Raw genomic sequence first — 20,470 nt, 5'->3', positions numbered from 1 at the left:
AATTTTGGTGCTCACGGTTTCATAAAGTTATTAGCCATCTTGCTTAATTGAAGCCATCCAGCATACAACATATCTGTGTTACATAAATGCAACCACCAAGGAAGAAAATACAATACAACTGTTAATGAAATACTAGGTGGGGAACTCCATGAGGGCAAGACCTGTGAATCTTTCTCATTTTGGTGTCCTTCTGGTGCATGGCAAGTTCTCAATACATGTTTGTTAAACAAATGAAAAGAAATAAATGAGTGAATGAACAGGTATTGCATGAGTGAGCTGAGTGGCTGTAGTCATGGCACATATGGACGATGTTCATTTTGCTTGCCAGCTGCCATTGGAAACCCACAGCGATTACTACATTAGATGACACTGGAACCCCAGCTCACCTTTCTGTGAGCTGTGAGATCCTGGCAGCCCCCTCAAGCTGTATGCTAGAGGTAATATCTACCTGATAAGTCCTCGTTAGGGTGGTATTAGGTAAGTGCATACAGAGGACTAAGCACAGTGCTCAGCAATGCGTAAAGCATGTCACGAAGGCTGCTATGAATGTGAAGAGAGAGCCTGTTGGAATAACCATGGATGAATTAGCAAGCAAACATCTTCGTTCAAACCTTTCCTAAAATGCAATTTTGGAACATCATAAACAAAGAAATTTTCCATGCTTCCCTTAAGTAAAACTACTTGAAAACTTAAGACAGAATAGCTTAGTTTCTGGATGTCCCACGGAAGCAATATACACCCTCATGCATGACACTGTTCTTGTAAATCAAATCCTGCCTGGAAATATTGCCAATGGAACATCAATACCAACTCTTTTTCAATTTGACTGTAATGAAATACACTAGTATGAGAAAGGCAGACACCTTCCTTGATTTACACAGCATTTAAGTTTATAAGAGAAGGTCACTGATATGTATTAAAGTCTTACAGTTCACAAGCCACCCCTCCTACCCACCATGAATTGAGAGGTAAGAGTTGTAACTGGGAGATTCCATGTAGCTGGAATTCTACTTGCTCTGACCTTAAGCAAGTTGCTGTTCTCCATGTCCAAATCTCCAAGAAAACAAGATGCAAACATTTGCTCTGAGTGGCCTGTGAGATTTAATTGAATAAAAATAGCCTAAAGTTACCTTCTAAGGCAATAGGCATGTAGTTGTGGCTGCACGCAGTCATACACTAGAGCAGTGGGACTGTTCCTGACTTGTTTGTTTTATGTAAAAATTACATACACAGAGTAAAATTATCAAGGTTGCAAAACCTCTGGAAAAGTTTTATTTTATTGTTTCAAAACAGTAGTGCCTGGCTGCGTGTCCCTTCAGCCGTGGACTTCAGATTTCACTCCTCCTGGATGGGAAGGCCGTCGGTCATCTATCCTGGCATTTGGGGCCCTTGGGTGCTTACCTCCCTTCCCCCCCCCTTCAGTGAATGGAGCTGTAAGGAAATGATTATCATAAGACTCACAGGGGAACGGTTCTGACCACAAGAAAGACCCTCCTTGACACTCATCAGCCATTAACAATCCAACCAGCAGTGGCCTTTTTGTAACCGTAGGGCAAGGTTAACAGCTGATACACTAGGAACGGGACTGCCCTGGGAAATGTGGAATCAGAGGTCAGATGGTTTGAGAGTGTGTGTCTTTAATTTGTTTGGGCCCTAACTGTAAACTGCAGTGGGAAAACTAGGGGCTCAGTATTCCTACCTGCTCAGCAAAAGAAAAAAACCTGCTCTTTTCAGAAAATCAAATCGTTGTCCACTAACCCAAAGAGATAAGCTCTCTTTTCTTCTGTTTTGTTCGGGCCTGTTTGGCTTATCTATGGAGGCAGCTCATGCTTTTCAAAAATTGGGCTAAGCGGTCATTCAGTATTACGTTGCTAAGTTGTCCTTTCTAGGTTAAACATGTTTACTCTGCATAAAGGCTGAAATTCTACTCAACTGGTTATATCCTGTGACTAACAGAGAGAACCCACTTCTTCCCAGGCACAGATGAAAGATGATAGTCAGACAGCAGGATGGGGTTGGGAAGTTGTTTTGCAGGAGCCCAGGCTTCCCCCTGCATCCAGATCACCTGGGGAGCCTGTTGGAATGCCTGGATTAGTCAGCAGGTCTGGGGTAGAGACTGAAATTGCGCATTTCAAACAAGCTCCCTGGTGATCATGATGTGACTGGTGGACCATATTCTGAGAATCATAGAATTAATTGGGATTTGAATCTTGCTTTCTGGAATTGCTTCCTATCAAAGGACTAGACCGGGGCAGAGAGTGAGAGACCGAATAACATGTGTGGTGTGAAGGGAAGAAAGAGCAGGCCCAGGGATAGCATGGAGCCAGGCTGGGGATCCAGCTCTACCATTTATTTAATAGCCATATGACCTTGGGCAACTCCCGGGGTCTCAATTATTTGCTTTGTAAAATAAGACAAATAATCCCTCTCTCACAAAGCATGGGAGAACACAAAATATAAATGTGTACATGGAGACTTGATTCTTACAGGATCTCGTGATTGATTATTGGTTCCTGACAAATCAGCCAAATCCATGCATTCCTCATCTTCTAGGGCCCACACCTGGCTACATTTACCTGCCTCCCCTGCGGTCAGGTAGAGCCGTGTGACTGAGTCCTGGCCTGTGAGTGTGTTAGTGACATGTGTCATAACTAGGCATGCCCATTAAATTCTCCCCCACACACTCATGCACTCTGCCCCCCTCGGGGAGGACAGACAGCATCATCCCCCCGGGGGAACTTGGAAGCTACAAGTTAACGATGACAGAGCTGTCATCAGCCTGGATGCCTGAAAAACTGAAAACATGTGGCAGCACCACCAACCACTTCATCTGCCCAGTATTGTCAGATGAGCAAAAAATAAACTTTTACCATATTTGAGCCATTATCTATTTGTGGCCCTCTTTGTTACAGAGGCTAGCTTACCTATGCAATGCCTTTCCCATTCTTTTCCTTCCCTCCTTCCTCTCCCCTACCTCCCTACCATGTTCTCCCCTGAAACAGCCCCACGTGTATCTTAAATTACAGTGTATTGATTGAAAGAATAAACTCTGAAATCCGAGAGGCTAGGTCCAAATTCATCTCCATCCTTCCCTTGCACAACATTGGATAAGTGTGCCTAGATAAATTTCCCAACCTCACTTCCCTCGAGTGTGGAAGAAATAAGTATATTTCTCACCTTTTGGGAAGTTCACATGAGATAATGTCTGTAAGGCAGTTAGCACCTTATCTGGACAGACTTAGCACTCCATAAATAGCTAGCTAGCTATCTTCTAAGTCTAGTCTGATATAAATATGGTCCCATTTAATATTATGCCACCTGCTTCCTCCCCTACCCCAGTAATGCTATCTCATAAGAAATATCATAAAACATTGTTCCTGTGGTTATCGACACAGCATTTCCCACCGTATGGTAAAATTCTAAAGAGCCTCCATTGCCTTCAAAGAATTCCAAACTGGGAAAAAATTTTTCAAGCATCTTAAGCATGGTTATATCTTTTTTTCATTTGAATGAATGAGTATTACAAAGCTAAAAGGGAGAAGGAGGAAATGGACCAAAAAATTAGCACAGATTTTAAAAATATTACATAAGTCAAGAATTTTACCATTTGAAAACCTGGATTGTACAGAAAAAGCAAGACCCTCAGATAAAGAGGGATATTTATATAATATATTTATTTGCTCTCTTGAGCCACGAATAAAACCTATCAGCCAGAAGAGAAATCCTCAAATTAAACACGACTTCTGTTGCCCAGATGGGTACTCCAGAAACAAGGCATAGGGGAAAAGAACAAGGCATAGGGGAAAAGAACGATGCATGGTTTTCATAGGACAAATGATATTCTTCTCTTTAACACTGTGGTATGTTTAAGGATAGAATTTCCCATTATAAAAACACATTACCCAAGGCTGATGGAAATAAATTTGTTGTTCCCAATCATACACATGAAGGCTCATATATATATGTAATTTCAAACATGTGTTTCCATGTATAAAAATAGAACAAAGTCAGAATATGATTATTTGCAGGTAAAAGACATGTTTCAATCTTAACATCTAAGGAGCATTTTGTAGAAAAGACTAGTATAATTCCTTTCATCTTACTTTTACATTTCATTCTTCTTCTAATGGCATATTAGCGGGGTTAGCACTGCTGTTCATAAGAGGTTACATGCATCAAAAGTTTATTGAGGCGGTTTTTAAGCGGGGGTGGTGGGGATGAATTGGGAGATTGGGATTGACATATATACACTAATATATGTATAAAACAGATAACTAGTAAGAACCTGCTGTATAAAAAAATAAATAAATAAAATAAAATTCAAGAATAAAAAAATAAGTTTTTTGAAAGAATCTGCCACAAGTAGCATGAATTCAAGAAACATTCTAAAGGAAAACCAAATAGACCAGAAGTCCATAGAAAACCATGTATACCCATTCCTCTAACACTTAACTTGTCCTTCCTATAGGGAAATGAACTATGAGAACAACACAATGCTGGCCTAGAGCAGGAACTGTGAAATTCACATTTTTTTTTTTTTTTTTTTTGTGCTATGCGGGCCTCCCTCTGCCGCGGCCTCTCCCGTTGCGGAGCTCCGGACGCGCAGGCCCAGCGGCCATGGCTCACGGGCCCAGCCGCTCCGCGGCATGTGGGATCCTCCCAGACCGGGGCGCGAACCCGGTTCCCCTGCATCGGCAGGCGGACGCGCAACCACTGCGCCACCAGGGAAGCCCTGAAATTCACATTTTATTCTTTAAAATACTCTAAATGCAACTCTTCCCTCTAACACTTCTCTCCTGCCCATGAAGTCCTCTTTTTTTTTTTGTTTTTTTTTGCTTTTTTTTAACATCTTTGTTGGAGTATAATTGCTTTACAATGGTGTGTTAGTTTCTGCTTTACAACAAAGTGAATCAGTTATACATATACATATGTTCCTATATCTCTTGCCTCTTGTGTCTCCCTCCCTCCCACCCTCCCTATCCCACCCCTCTAGGTGGTCACAAAGCACCAAGCTGATCTCCCTGTGTCATGCGGCTGCTTCCCACTAGCTATCCACCCTACGTTTGGTAGTGTATATATGTCCATGCCACTCTCGTCCTGTTGATTCTACCCCTTGGATCTCCCTTGAATCTGCCCCCTTCTCACTCCCAGCCTAGGCTAAGTGTCCATCACTCTTTTTCTGGGCTGCTGCAAAGCTTCCTAGTTAATCTTTGTGTCTGCAGTCCATCCCCTACCCTTCCCTCTATTCTCTAGACAGAAGGCCAACTAACTTTTCTAAAACTGCAAGTTTTATCAAAAAGTGGGCAGAAGACCTAAGCAGATATTTCTCCAAAGAAGACATGCAGATGGCCAACAGGCACATGAAAAGATGCTAACATCCCTAATTATAAGAGAAACACAAATCAAAACTACAATGACTCAAACTGGTCAGAATGGCCATCATCCAAAAGTCTACAAATAATAAATGCTGGAGAGGCTGTGGAGAAAAGGGAACCCTCCTACACTGTTGGTGGGAATGTAAATTGGCACAGCCACTTTGGAAAACAATATGGAGCTTCCTTAAAAAACTAAAAATAGAGTTGCCATATGACCCAGCATTCCCACTCCTGGGCATATATCTGGAAAAGATGAAAGCTCTAATTTGAAAAGATACATGCACCCTAGTCTTCATAGCAGCACTATTTATAATAGCCAAGACATGGAAGCAACCTAAATGTCCACTGACAGACGAATGGATAAAGAAGATGTGGTACATATATACAATGGAATATTACTCAGCCATAAAAAGGAACAAAATAATGTCATTTGCAACAACACAGATGGACCTAGAGATTATCATACTAAGTGAAGTAAGTCAGACAGAGAAAAACAAATATCATACGATACCACTAACATGTGGAATCTAAAAGAATGATACAAATGAATTTATTTGCAAAACAGAAACAGACTCACAGACATAGAAAACAAACTTATGGTTACCAAAGGGGAAAGCAGGGGAGGAAAGGATAAATTAGGAGTTTGGGATTAACAGATACATGCTACTATATATAAAAAAGGTAACAAGAAATTACTGTATAGCTCAGGGAACTATATTCAATGTCTTGTAATAACCTGTTATGGAAAAGATTCTGAAAAAGAATATATATATATATACAACTGAATCACTCTGCTGTACACCTGAAAGTAACATAATATTGTAAATAAATTATACATCAATAAAAAAATGCAAGTTTTATTATGTCACCTGATTAAACCCTTCAATGGTCCATTACCAGCTACAAGATAAAAATCCATTTAACAACACAGCTTTAAGAAGACTTACATAACCTGTCTCTCCAATCATACTTTTATCATCCACCCCAAACACACACACATACTCTCCAACCACAGTGCCCAATTCTGTATATGACATACCATCCGAACACAATACTCTTACACTATCTGCTTTCCCCTTCTTCGCTTGGCTAATTCCTGTCCATTATCCATGACTTAACACAGATGTCAAGGATTCCGGGAGGGCTTCTCTAACCCACAACTTGGGGGGGGTCCTTATTTGTGATCCCCTTCTCCCGTCTGGTCTCCCAGATCAGTAGACTCTAGTACATATAAGTTGAGGCTCTGGAGTCAGACTGCCTGGATTCAAATCCCAACTACACCTTTTACGGCTGTGTGATCTTCTACGAGTTATTTAATGTCTCTGAGCCTCAGATGCCTCATTTGTAAAATGGAGATAATCATAATGCCTACTTCAATAGGACTGTTTTGAGGATTAAATGAGTTAATACAGAAATGACTTAGAAGGAGTCTGACATCTAATTATTGCTCAATAAATGTTAGGCAGGACTAATAATAAATGTAGTAGTAGAATCATGCTACGCTCCATCTGCAGGTCTTTCCCCCTTGATTGTATGCTTTGCAAAAACAAATATATCATTATCCCTCCTGCAAAACATTTATCTATGCCAAACATTCAATACATTGTTCTTTAATAAATATATACCAACTGAGGATTCTAAGCAATCAAAGATTTCCATTCCCCGAAGAGTTCTCAGCCTCCCCTGAATCACATGGGATTTTCTCCCATGTAACTTTGAAGTATTTTACACTCATACACACATACTATATATATATATGTACCTGCTGTGTATCAGATACTGTACTATGTACCAAGAGGCAAAACGAAATGAGAAAAATAATTCCTGTAACCAGAAGCTCACAAGCTAAGTCAAGTTAACTGCTCTCAGTGAACAAACTGTGAGGACCTTTTCATTAGACACAAGAGCAAGTTGACCTTGTCTGGTATCAACCTAGACCATCTTTTAATTTTAAGGGTGTGCTCACAGTGAAACGTGTCACACCTACTCACCTTCAGAAATGGAATACACTCTAAAACAATTTGATTAACGGCCTCTCCTGTAGCTTATTAGCTTTGCACAGAAGAACCTAGAAAGCACATGACTTGCCACAATGAAATGTACGTAGAACATGCTAAAACAATCTTGTCCAGGCTTATGTTTGACTGGGGGGTCAGGTGGCTTGATCATCTAAGTTGGAGCCCTCTGTAAACACTTTACAATGATAACCATGGCAGCGTGTAGGACATTAGTCACGCTCCATCTTGAATTTCTGATCGCCCATCAGCAGCCTCTTTAGCAGAGCATTTTTTAATGTCTACTAAAGTGCCTAGAATGCTTTAGCTACAAGTCCCTGATCTGATTTAGTTTCATCAAATTATTTTCAAATGATATAGAATAATCCCACTGCAACAAAGTTCTGTTATTAAGAAGGTTTTTATACATCAGGTCAAAACATATCCCTCTAAAATCCAATAAGCACACACTCTAAAAGCCCTGACTAATGTCGTTAGCCTGGACATTAAATGTGACTTCTGACTCCAGGCCCAAGTGCTGTAGAAAACTCCACTAAAGCTGCACATGGGCAACCCTTCTTGGAAGAAGCTCAGAATTACTAATTAGTCATCTCACTGGGCCACAAATATTTTATGCAGGATGTATTACTTACTCATACTTCACATTGTTCAAAAATGATTGATGGAGGTAAGTAATCTGGATAAGCAGGTATCATCTTAATGATAAACACACATAATTAGGTATATATGAAATAGCTTAACTGCAATGGAAAAGCTAAAACTTAGTGGTTAAAAGCATAGACTTTGTTACCAGGCAGCCCTGGGTTCAAGTTTTTCTTGATGAGCTATGTGAATCTTGGGAAAGGTACCTAACTTCTTTTAACCGTTAATCAGCTTTCTTAACACTTAAATGTGGGTAATAATACTACCTACCCAATAAGGTCATGAGACAATGAATCTAACATACAGGATGTCTGGGGTATTGTAATTATAAGAAAACTTCTTGGTTTCTTCACCCCTGACTGTTCAACTGAGCCTAAGAAAGCACAGTGCCGTCAGGGTTCTGCTTTTCAAATAAAATTTAAAATGCCAAACCAAAAAACTTGGGATAACGAATGATCACTGAACCCTTCAGAAAAGAGATGGGGGATAAGTCCTCAAACTGGATGAATTCAAAGCTGGTTAATTACATTCTGCCCACTAACACCTTTAGGACCCTGAAACTGAATGATGTAACCTTTTCTCCTTTTCTTAGCTGTTAGCTGGTAATGCTTTCTCCTACTGTAACTGATAAACACATTTCTACAATGAATCATCAAAATATGCTGAAATCTGTCTACAGGAAAGGCTCTTTGTGAATAAAGCCAAAAATGATTCTACTTTTTCAAATAAAAATTTAGGTGGCCTTCACTGGCCTTTCAGTTCTAATCTGGCACCAATCAACAAATCATTCATTTAAAAAGTATTTCATCTTTTGGAAAACTCATTGAAGTGATAAGAATGGGCACCTAATACCTTCTAGGCACTTGGTCTAACTATTAGAATAGAAAAAATTCCATTTCTTGAGATTTGTCTAATTATCGTGTTCGTATTCAGGAATCATAATTAGACTATATAAGTTGATGAACTGTCATGATGAACACCCGGTTTGAAGTCATCTAGGAAAGGGAAGACATTTGTCTTCTTCATTTCTTTGTCATAATTAAGAGGCAAAGTAGAGCTATTTAAAAATATATAAGGAGATTTTAAATAAAAGGACACTCTCAAAACTTTGATACTCTCAAAATGAAAGTCAGGAATAGTAAATACATACAATGGAATACCATTCAGCAATAACCAGTGGATTATCTATATCAGCAACAACAGAGAAGAAACTCAGACACACTGTCCTAATGTGGGATTCAACAGAAATTTTATGGTTCCATTTTTATGCTATTCTGGAAAAGGCAAAGCTATTAATGATGGAGGGCAGGTCAGTGGTTGCTAGGGGTTAAGGATGGAGAAAGGGTTTAACTACAAACAGGCAGCAGAAGAGTATTTTTCCAGAGTGATGGAACTGCTCTGTATCCTAATTATCAGTCAGTGGTTACATGACTCAATGCATTTGGCAAAACTCATATACCTCAAACCAAAAATGTGAATTGTACTGCCTGTAAATTCAAATGTATAGTTTAAAAAGAAGAAAACATACAGTTCACTGTTTACTGAGGTCTAATCTTAACACTATTTAAAATAATAGTAGATAGGTGGTTTCTCTTGAACAAAAAAATGGGATTTCGTTATAAAATCACAGGAAAACCCATTTTTTCCCAGCTTTACTGAAGTATAATTGACAAATAAAAATTGTATATATTTAAGGTGTATAATATGATGTTTTGATATATGTATACATTGTAAAATGATTACCACAATCAAGCTAATTAACATCTATCACCTCACATAGTCACCATTTATTTTTGGTACTTTTGTGTGGTAAAAACACGTAAAATCTACTCTCAGTAAATTTCAAGTATACAATACAGTATTATGAATTATAGTTGCCATGCTGTACATAAGGTCTCCAGAACGTATTTATCCTATATAACTGGAGCTTTGTACTCTCTAACATCTCTCCATTTCCCCCACCCCTCTGCCCCTAGCAAACACCATTCTACTGTTTTTATGAGTCTGACTTTTTCAGATTCCACATATAAGTGAGATCATGCAGTATCTTTCTGTGTCTGGCTTATTTCACTCAGCATAATGTCCTCTAGGTTTATCCATGTTGTAAATGGCAGGATTTCCTTCTATTTTAAGGCTGAATAACATTCCAGCGTGTGTGTGTGTGTGTGTGTGTGTGTGTGTGTGTGTGTGTGTGTGTGTATCCTGTTTCCTTTACCCACTTATCTGCTGACAGACACTTAGGTTGTTTCCGTATCTTGACTACTCTGAATAATGCTGCAATGAATGCAGAAATGCAGATATCTCTTTGAGAAACTGATTGCATTTTTAAAAGCTGTAGTATATACTGTAGATTGTCTGTGTACTCCATTCCACCCTTCTTTGGTTGGGGAGGCCAGAAAGCTAAACATTACATTTCTAAGACTTCTTTGCAGCTGGGTTCCAGTTAGAATTGGAGCCAATTAGAAGCACTAATTAAATATCTGAAAGACAGTGGCCATTTTCCTGCTGCTCTGCTCCTAGCAAGCAAGGTCTGAAAGATACAGGTTTTAGAGGAAGTTGTGGCAGCAATAGCAACAGTGGCATGCCTTTGAACTCAAAAGTCCAGGGGTGGACACACATTCCTCATTCTTCAGTCTTTCATGCCATTTTGTAAGCACTCAGTCCCCTGTATTAAATCTCTTCTGCTTGAAACACCTGAAGTGGTTTCCATTTCCTGACTTCATCTCTGCTGATATAAAAGGCCAATTTATTTATAAAATAATCCCATCTCATGGTCTTTAAAGATGGGATTATTTAGACATTCCAGAAAGGTCCCATTAAATTCAGCAATCCATGGCCAAAGTAAAGCTACCACTGTTTTGCAGAGTTTTCAGTATCACTCAGCCCTCTTTAACTGTGTTGGAATGATGATAGATGTTAAACAAATTATCTCTTATAGGTGACAGCTCCAGGCTGATATCTGATAGCATCAAACCTAGCAGAAGACAGACTCTACTTCCCAGGTATCTCAAATAAAGTTTCAGAATTGGGCTTAATCCCACCTGGTGAGATCCAGGTATTCTGTCCATTCCAACCCTAGCTATCAGTCCCATGACTGACAAGTGAAGATAGAACATAAATCCTTTTACCTTCTGACAACTGTTAGCATGTCCCTCATAGGTTTTCTGTTGTTCACTACTTGCAGATTTTAAATGTATCTTTCATTTCCTGTTAACAATGAACCACATTAGTCAAGCCTAAAATAAGTACTGCAAACTTGTTTAAAGACAAACTTCCCATGAGGCTTGGCAAACATAGCCTGAAGTATTAGGAATAAGTTTGGATGCTTAGGGACTGAGTTACCTGCATTTTTACACCTCTAGGGAAGATACTTGAGGAAATACAATGTGCTTACCCACCTTGCTCAAACGCTAACACAAGCACAGCATTTTAGACAAGGTATGTGATGACAAGTTCAAAAAAATGCATCCGTGAGGATAAGGGTCATGGATGCATGGTTGAAAATATACATGTACAGAAGGTGCACCGTGCATTTTTATTAAAGGAATGAATAGATGTGCATGTATTTTGGGCTCTATAGGAGTAAAAAAAGGTTGGCTTGAGTTAATTAGATGGTTTCTTTATCTCTAAAGCAGGAGTTGCTCATGGCAGTGGCTTCTGGTTGCCTTTGACCCTTAACACCCCTCCCTGTTCCACTGATAAGAGTGTCCTAATAATGTTCATCTTGAAGTCCTCCCCTCTCCTGCTCTCCATTCCTGAGGTCCCAGCAATACTGACTCCAGAAGTGCAGCTTGTGACCTGTGCTCAGATCTCCCATGGCGAGGGACAGAATGCACCTGGCTCAGGAATGGACAGAATATTGGATCTGACCAATCGGGATTAACAAGTTCACTTGTGATATATGTGATATATTTGATATCTGATATATCTGAGATACCTGGGAAGTAGAGTCTTTCTTCTGGTAGGTTTGATGCTAGAGCTATCAATGACTAACATGTAAAGTCAGAGAACTGTCCAAACATAGGAGAAGGCACATCAGAGGGACAAAGGAAGCCGAGTCCAGTACAATTAGACTAATTAGACCCTGAAACCAGCTGTATCTGAAGCACCTTTCCAGCTACGTGAACCAAAAAGTTATCCTTTCCTTGCTTAAAACTCCGAAAGTCAACATATTAGTTAATTTTATTTGTTGGTTTGTTTTACTAATTTTTGTCATCCAAAGAGCCTTTACTGAAATATTAACCTTCAGACCCAAATGTATACTTTCGTGCATACTTTCATGTTTCTAGAGCAGTTTCTTTAGCTTTCATGAGATTCTCAAATGAGTTAATTCCCCAAAAGATCAAGAATCACTTTTCTAGAGAAAAGCAATCCCGCAAAACTTGACTAAAATTTGCCCTTTTATGGCACATTTTTATTTTTACCAAAAACAAACAAACAAACAAAAAACCCTGACCAATTTCTACTTCTAAATAGGAAAGTAGGTATGGAATAATCATAGAAAAGAAGAAAGGAAGTAATTAACCATGGCAGGTCAGGGTTTTAAGATCTTTGTTGTTCTACAAATTCTTATTTTTTAGCATCACCCCGAATCATATCAAACACACTGAATGGCACTCACAGCAGATGTAGTTGGTATATAAGTCCACAAAGATGATTTAAGTTACAAGTTGAGATAATGTTGATAAAATAGTTGACAATGAAATGTCTTATTTGGGAGATATTTAATGAACAGTCATTTTGTTGTGGTTTTCATCTTATATTTTGGAGCCAATAAAATTTTTTCAGAACTCACCTATTTTTTGAGAAGGCTGAAAATATCCTGGAACCTAGGAGATATACTAGCATACTTAAATGATAAAATGATTAAAAATTATTTTTAAAAGTTGCCACACAAGAATATGCACACAGTGCTGGGCTCCATTTCCATCTATTTCACACCCAGTCTGCCCTGTTCTGATTGTGAAATCTCAAGTTGCCTCTGCCTATCCAAAGGTGATCACTGCACAGGGCTGCTTCTTCTTTATTGGTAATGTAGAAGGCTCTACTGATGGAATTAATGGATCCTTAATGAATTTTTCCATTTCAAAAGGAAATTCTGCAATTCAATGTTAATCTTCTAATTTATAATTTGTTATACTTTAATGTTAACCTTCAAACTTATAATTTTATTGAGACTGCTACAGACATAGCAATGAATCACAATACACAACAAAATAAAATAAAAAACAAAACAACTCAACAATACTCTGCCCATCTTCCATCTTAGAGAAGTGGGCCAGATATCAGAAAAATAAGTTTAAAAAATATTCTCGGGCTTCCCTGGTGGCGCAGTGGTTGAGAGTCCGCCTGCCGATGCAGGGGACACGGGTTCGTGCCCCGGTCCGGGAAGATCCCACGTGCCGCGGTGAGAGGCCCGCGTACCGCAAAAAAAAAAAAAATATTCTCGAGTAATAAAGGGATCCAGCCTGAGATGGCAGCTTCAAAAGAGAAAAAAAAAGGAAGAAAAAGTAAAAGTGTTAAGTAACTTTCTTCAAGGAAGAGTGGGAAAAAGGTTTAAATGCCTCAAAATACAAGGAAGACAACACCTACCAATTATTACGTTGAAACAAGTGCAGAACAAACTTAAAAGAACAATTTTTTTTGCTAGATTTGCCGACAGGTGTGTGGGAGGAACTGATTACTGATAGGTGTATAAATAATATTTTGAAGGTAAGGAAACCTGTCATTACAGTTTTAACATCTTTATCTAGAACAGTGTTTCTCAGACTTTAACCTGCAAATAAATTATCCGATTTTCTTGAGCAAAAAAAATGCAAATTCTGACTCAGTATGTCTGGGGTGGAGGCAGAGATTCTGCAATTCTCACAGATTCTCAGGTGATGATGATGTTGACAGTTAGGAGACCACACTTGGTGTATAAAGGCTCTAGAGTTCAGTATTTTTTAAGAGTTCCACTTCAATTTGAATCAGCTGGCCCACATAGATATTGTAACATTTTTAAACAGTGTTAAAAGTTCATACTTATAGAGGTGATTTTCCTTCACTATAGATAAAAAGAACACTTCTCAACTTTATTTTTTCCAAGTACTATTTTTGGAGCAGTGGCCCTCACTCTCAAAGATTCAGCTTCAGCAAGTCTGGGGCAGGGCTCAAGACTTTGCATTTCTTGAGCCCAGGTGATGGAGAAGCTATTATTATGCTTGTTGCCCCACTGTTTTAGGGCAAACATCAAGAGTCCTGCTGGAAATTTCTGTAAGAATTCATGAGAACAGAAAGTCTTTACTATCAGAAACTCAGCAAGTATTGGAGTTTCAGGTGACCTGAGATTAATCTTTCCCAAGGTCCTCATTTGAGAGACAAAGAGCTTGGGTACCAGAGAAACGGGGTGTCTTACCTGGAGCCACAGAACTGGTTAGAGAAGCAAAATGAGGCCCAGAACTCCACTCTTTTATCGTTACGCAAGGAGACTTGTCCCTATATCACACTACTGTTTTTTCATCTTTTTAAAATATTCCTGAATCACTTGCTGTTGGATCCCTAACAACCCAACACTGAACACATTTCAGTTCTTCCAGTCACTCTCTTTTTAGAAATAATCTCCAATAAAGTGTTTCTAAGTGTGGCGCAAGGGCCTCCTTTATTGGAATCTCAGCAGAGCTTGGCTTGCTTAAAGATACAGATTCTTAAAGTTGTCCCCAAACTCTTGGGCTGGTAGCTGGGAGTCTGCATTTTGACAAGCTTACCTGCAAATGCCCCTCAGTGGGACTGTTTGATGAACAGGTCCATAAGATGATGGCTCAGCCTTGGATGGTTCTCCTTGGAGGAGAGGGTTTAAAAATCCCCATGCCCCGGCTGCATGCAATTACATCGGAATCTCCAGAGGTGCGGCTCAGGCATCAGTACTTGTCAAAGCTCTCCAGTGATTCCAATGCGCAGCCAAGGATGAGAAACAGTACTCAGAGATTTCCAGATACTTCTATATTTCTATCCAATATAAGGATGTTAAACCGTCAGACAAAATGATACTTTCTCTTAATGAATATAGAAATTTGGTCACCTGGAATACCAAGGGTATTAGAGCAGTTGGCTTCAAAAATTCCAGTCTGATCCGGTAAACCCAAATGCTTGTATTCCAGCAAAATAAGTTGGAAAAAAAGTTCTGAATTGGTGTCAGCAGGGTCCTACTGAGGTGGGGCTTCCTGTATGCCTGGAGAACTAGAAATTCTTGTTATTTCCATCTGGTCACTTCTGGCAGTTTACAAAGCAAGAATTTTTATAAGAAAATATTTTTGTATGGATTTCCGGTTAAGTTACTAAATAATAAATGCTTCCCTGCAAATGAGCAGTTTGATTTAACAGCAATGGCAGGTTATAGTGACCCACGTCAGTTCCCAGGATTCTTTTAAGGAGTAAACAAGAGAAAAGTAGGAAAATAGAATTCCTGCAAAGTAGAGTGTCTGAAATTCATCTTTTAAGACTTCAAAGTCCAAAATGCTAATGGCATGGATTTCTCAATTGCTGCCAAAGATGCTCTACCTAGTAAGTTTCTTGAGGGTATCTATATTCTAAACAATCAACCTAGTAATTTCTCCGTAATCAAAAGTTGTTGGTTTAGCTCAAAAAGAGCTTAAGCTTTATGAAAAGATGCCATTTTAGGGACTTTAAAAACTTGCAGAACTGGACATAAAAATAGAGGTAGGTTAGTGACTTAATATATAAGTGACATTTATTAACTTCAAGATAATGACTACCTAATTAAAAGCAGGCTTGCCGATACTTCCATTTTGGTGATGATATTAACACCTTTATTGCTTTTCTCTTTCCTTTTTTTACCCCACAGATCACCCCTCAGTGTCAAAACAGAACAGCATGCACTATGGTTCCCACTGACTTAATATATGTGACATTTATTAACTTCAAGATAATGACTGCCTAATTAAAAGCAGGCTTGCCGATACTTCCATTTTGATGATGATATTACCACCTTTATTGCTTTTCTCTTTCCTTTTTTCACCCCACAGATCACCCCTCAGTGCCAAAACAGGACAGCATACACTATGTTTCCCACATCAGACACCGGCATCTCCCTCCATCCTCATCCTGAACTCTGAATTTCCAGCAAAAATGCACTCAAAAGGAAGCTTGGGTGAGGGCAGGGGAAGGCTCTCAGCTGAAGTTCAGACAAAACAATTTGGCCACCACCCCTCTCTGGAAGAAGCCTTTTTAACAGCCCTAATCTGTGGTTCCTAATTTGCTCCTCTGTCTAATCAGCATTTCTCAAATATTTATGTCCTACAATTGCTGGGCAATCTCGTGAACTGTCAGATTCTGATTAAGTAGGTCTGGGGTAAGGCCTAAGAGTCTGCATTTCTAATTTCCCATGCGATGCTAAATGCTGCAGGTTCATGGACCACATTTTCAAGTGCAAGGAGCTAGATATTATTTTAGGTGGAAAAGAAAACACAGTGATGGTGAAAGGCTATGTCCCCTGCCCCACATCTACTAAGGTGTCAGTGGTAGTGGTCAATTTTGGAGAGCCCATCGAGCCCACAACTTCTTTGAGAATTATTATCTGACCCATTTCCATGGCATATCAATGGCACCCACTGGCCAGAGCTGACTGGACCAAGGATGGACACACATGTGCTCAAGCTGAGCCAATCAGCTTCTTCCTCTCTTGAGAATTTGGGGTCAGACTTCTGAGGGCCAGTCATGAGTTGCTTGAACCAGGGGATGTAAATATCTGGAACCGTCATTGTACCTCATGTGGAAAGAGAAACGGGGACAGAGAAAAATAGCACTGGAGGAGCAGAGATGAGAGAGCACCTGAAAATCAATTGCCGCCTGGATTCTTGAAAGCTTTTTAGTTCCTATTTTCAGATTCTTCCTTTCTTACCATGGGATCCCTGGAAACAGCCCTGCATCCTTTTGATAAATTCCCCTTTTTCTTGCTTAAACTAGCTTGAGAGGGAGCCTACAAATCCTAATGCAAAGGGAAGGTAGTTTTACTTTTCATCAGAGAATACACTGTCTGTCCCAGAGGTCAGGATCTAAGAGGAATAAAGAGTTCACTTCCATATCCAGTAGTGGTGGGCAACTTCCTGGGGCTACCTGTGAACAATCCTATGACCTTCTGTGAGTCATTTAAAAGTAGCCTTTAATTCCTCTTGAAATGTCAGACAATGTCAACTCTTCAAACTCTTTTAATAATTAAGGCTCTGTTTACGTCAATCTATGTCCTTCCTTCCCACTTCCTTCAACCTTATTATCCTTACATGCCAAGTAAAAAGAAACCCGGCCTATTCCTCCATCACTCTCCCCTAAGCAGGTGACTCGTATTCCACCCACAGGAGACAGGTGGCTGGCCCACAGAAAGCATCCGGGAGGTGGGAGCTATGATTTTTATAAGTTCCTCTCTCCACTCTCTCATTCACCTGACTACCTGTTTGATCCTCCCATCTTGCCTTATCACACGCTTCCTTATTATAATCCTTGTAAATGTCTCTGATCTTCCACTTGAAATAAAAATCCAGTGGTTCTCCTCAGGTGGTACCAGCTCCTGGATTCCTACCTATCCTAAAGACAATTCCTTCCCCCACCCACCCAACCCCATTCAGCCACTTGACCTCAGAAGATATAATTCCACACCACTCCCCTTTCCATAACCACCAACACATCCCATCTTTCATGATATGTATTAGACTTGGTACCGGTGGAATTCACCTTGACAAGGCTAGCTTATGCCAAATGAGTCATCCGTTAGGGGTAAACAGCCCGGCAAAGATAAGCCTTTAACCTTCTGCCTCCTTGAGACAAGAACAGAATCTAGATTCATTTTTGTCCTGAGATGCATGGTTATAGCTCCACGCCACTTTGCATTAATGAAGTTTCCGCCTTTTCATCTATCGGTGGGTACGGAAGTGTGCAACCATCTGTTTCATTCAAGATGTGTCTTTGGACATGTCTTCCACATGCATAAAGACTTCCATTCACCTAATACAGCTAAGAAAATTGCTATTCATTATGACAAGGTAAACATTTCATTATCTTTTCACTTATGGTATCGATTGTATACTAAAACTCTCCTAGAAGAACAAATATGTTCAATCCCAACCTCAATAAAAATGCAACATATTCATTTCCAATTTAAACTCATAATATATTTTTCATTGATTTCTCTAAAATGATCTATGCCAAAGTTATTAAAACTATGCCTATGAAGAATATTCAATGCTATGAAAAAGCACTCCAGATATAATGGTTTTGGGGAAAAAAACAGAAGACATACACATGATATGTCCAAAGTTTCAAAGTATGGTTTATGTTTATATCTGGAAATACTAGAAATAAATATAACAAAATATTATTAGTGGTTATGTCTGGATGATAGGATTGAAGTAAATAGTTCATTTTTTCTTTGTAATTTTATGAAGTAGCAAAGATCTTTTCAGGGAATTCCCTGGCAGTGCAGTGGTTAGGACTCGGCACTTTCACTGCGGTGGCCTAGGTTCAATCCCTGGTTGGGGAACTAAGATCACACAAGCTGCGTGGTGCTCTGCCCCCCACCCCGCAAAAAAGATTCTTTTCAGTGCTCAGGAACACGTATAATTAGAGAAAAAGTAAACATTACCTATATATCATGGCCTACATTCAGCAAATTAAAATGATTCATGCATCTCCTTTGTTTTGACTGTCCTGCGGGAAGTACAGTTCACTACATTAATGTGATTTGCTGACAGGCTTCTTAAATTTTGTGTTGGAAAGGAAGCACTGGAGGAAGACTGCTGTGTTCTTTCCAAGTGCCTTAGACTGAAAGGATGAGATAAGGACTCAGCTTTAGGGTTGGTTTGAAAGTGATAACACCTGCCTCTTGGACTAATACACTTGGGGTGGGGGAGAAGAAAAATGATGGCTTTCATACTTTTTGTGTAACTTAACCGTTTTTTTTTTTTAAATTCAAAAACATGCTGCTTCCTACCTCCTAAGGCAATGTGTTCTCTTCTAAAAAAGCCCGAACTGTTCAAACATATTTAAATATTTATTTTACTTCTTCAAGTATTTTCATGTGGAAAAATACAGAAAATGATCACCACTAAGTAAATAAAATTATAATTGTATGATCATCTGCCTCTGAAAATGTATAAAACAAGAAAATATCCTTCCAATCAGACTTATGAGAGATAAGCAATGTTACCAGTTACTGACTAATGCATACGTTCGTGTGTATACATACATATATCATGTCTAAGTGTATGGCAGCATATACATGTATATGTATGTGTACATGCATAGTTATAAAGTAGATATACAAACATACATGTTTTTAAGAAAAATTAAAATGGCATCAAGTTTTACATACTTTATTGCAGTTTGCATTTTTTGGAACACATAAAACACATTTTTCAAAGGGAACAACTAATTCCAATAGCATAGCCATTTTAAAATTTAATACTGCCAAATTACCCAAACAAACAAACAAAAAACTATACAAGATATCCTGCGTTTTGGCCGGAACTGCCATCTTCCCGTAATTCGCCAAAATGACCAACACAAAGGGAAAGAAGAGGGGCACCCACTACGTGTTCTCTAGCCCTTTTAGAGAACATGGAGTCGTTCCTTTGGCCACATACATGCCAATCTACAAGAAAGGTGATATTGCAGATATCAAGGGAATGGGCACTGTTCAAAAAGGAATGCCCCACAAATGTTACCAGGGCAAAACTGGGAGAGTCTACAGTGTTACCCAGCGTGAAGTTGGCATCATTGTAAACAAGTTAAGGGCAAGATTCTTGCCAAGAGAATTAACGTGTGTATCAAGCATATTAAGCACTCTAAGAGCTGAGATAGATTCCTGAAGCGGGTGAAGGAAAATGATCAGAAAAAGAAGAAAGCCAAAGAGAAAGAGAAAGGTACTTGGGTTCAACTGAAGCGCCAGCCTGCCCCACCCAGAGAAGCACACCTCGCGAGAGCCAATGGAAAGGAGCCTGAACGGTTAGAGCCCGATCCCTATGAATTCATGGTATGATGGATGTAAGGAAAATAAAAGACCTGGACTGTTAAAAAAAAAAAAACAACTGTATCTTCCACTTAAAAACTTTCTTGAAAGGCATATGATTATTTTTATTATGATGACAATAATAAAAATAAAAATTAAAACAGTCCAGGAGCTTGGGGTGGGAGGGAGAAATGCCTTCATTGTAAATGGTGGGTTGTTTTGGCTTCTTTATTTCCTTAAACTGGGTGGTGATTAAGAATATTTATTATCTCATTCTTCCTCATGCTTTTCATATATTTTACAAATATCCTTTTGAAACTTCTCAATATTTAATAAAACTAATTTTCTAAAAGATATAAAAGTATAAGACAAAAAGGCTTCCTTTCCCATCACACCAGTCCACTCCCACAATGGTACACATAAATTGATCATTTCTGATT

At 39.1% G+C, this 20,470-nt stretch overlaps 1 pseudogene; it reads left to right on the top strand.

Annotated features, from left to right (window-relative positions):
• The first annotated feature begins 19,572 nt into the window (after nt 1–19,572).
• Nucleotides 19,573–20,060, top strand: LOC102996743 (60S ribosomal protein L21-like; annotated as a pseudogene).
• The last annotated feature ends 410 nt before the right edge of the window (nt 20,061–20,470 follow it).

This window comes from Physeter macrocephalus, chromosome 14, assembly GCF_002837175.3.
Source record: "Physeter macrocephalus isolate SW-GA chromosome 14, ASM283717v5, whole genome shotgun sequence".
NCBI classification, from domain to species: domain Eukaryota; kingdom Metazoa; phylum Chordata; class Mammalia; order Artiodactyla; family Physeteridae; genus Physeter; species Physeter macrocephalus.
The sequence above is the reverse complement of the archived record's forward strand: the minus strand, read 5'-3'. Positions and strand labels throughout refer to the sequence as shown.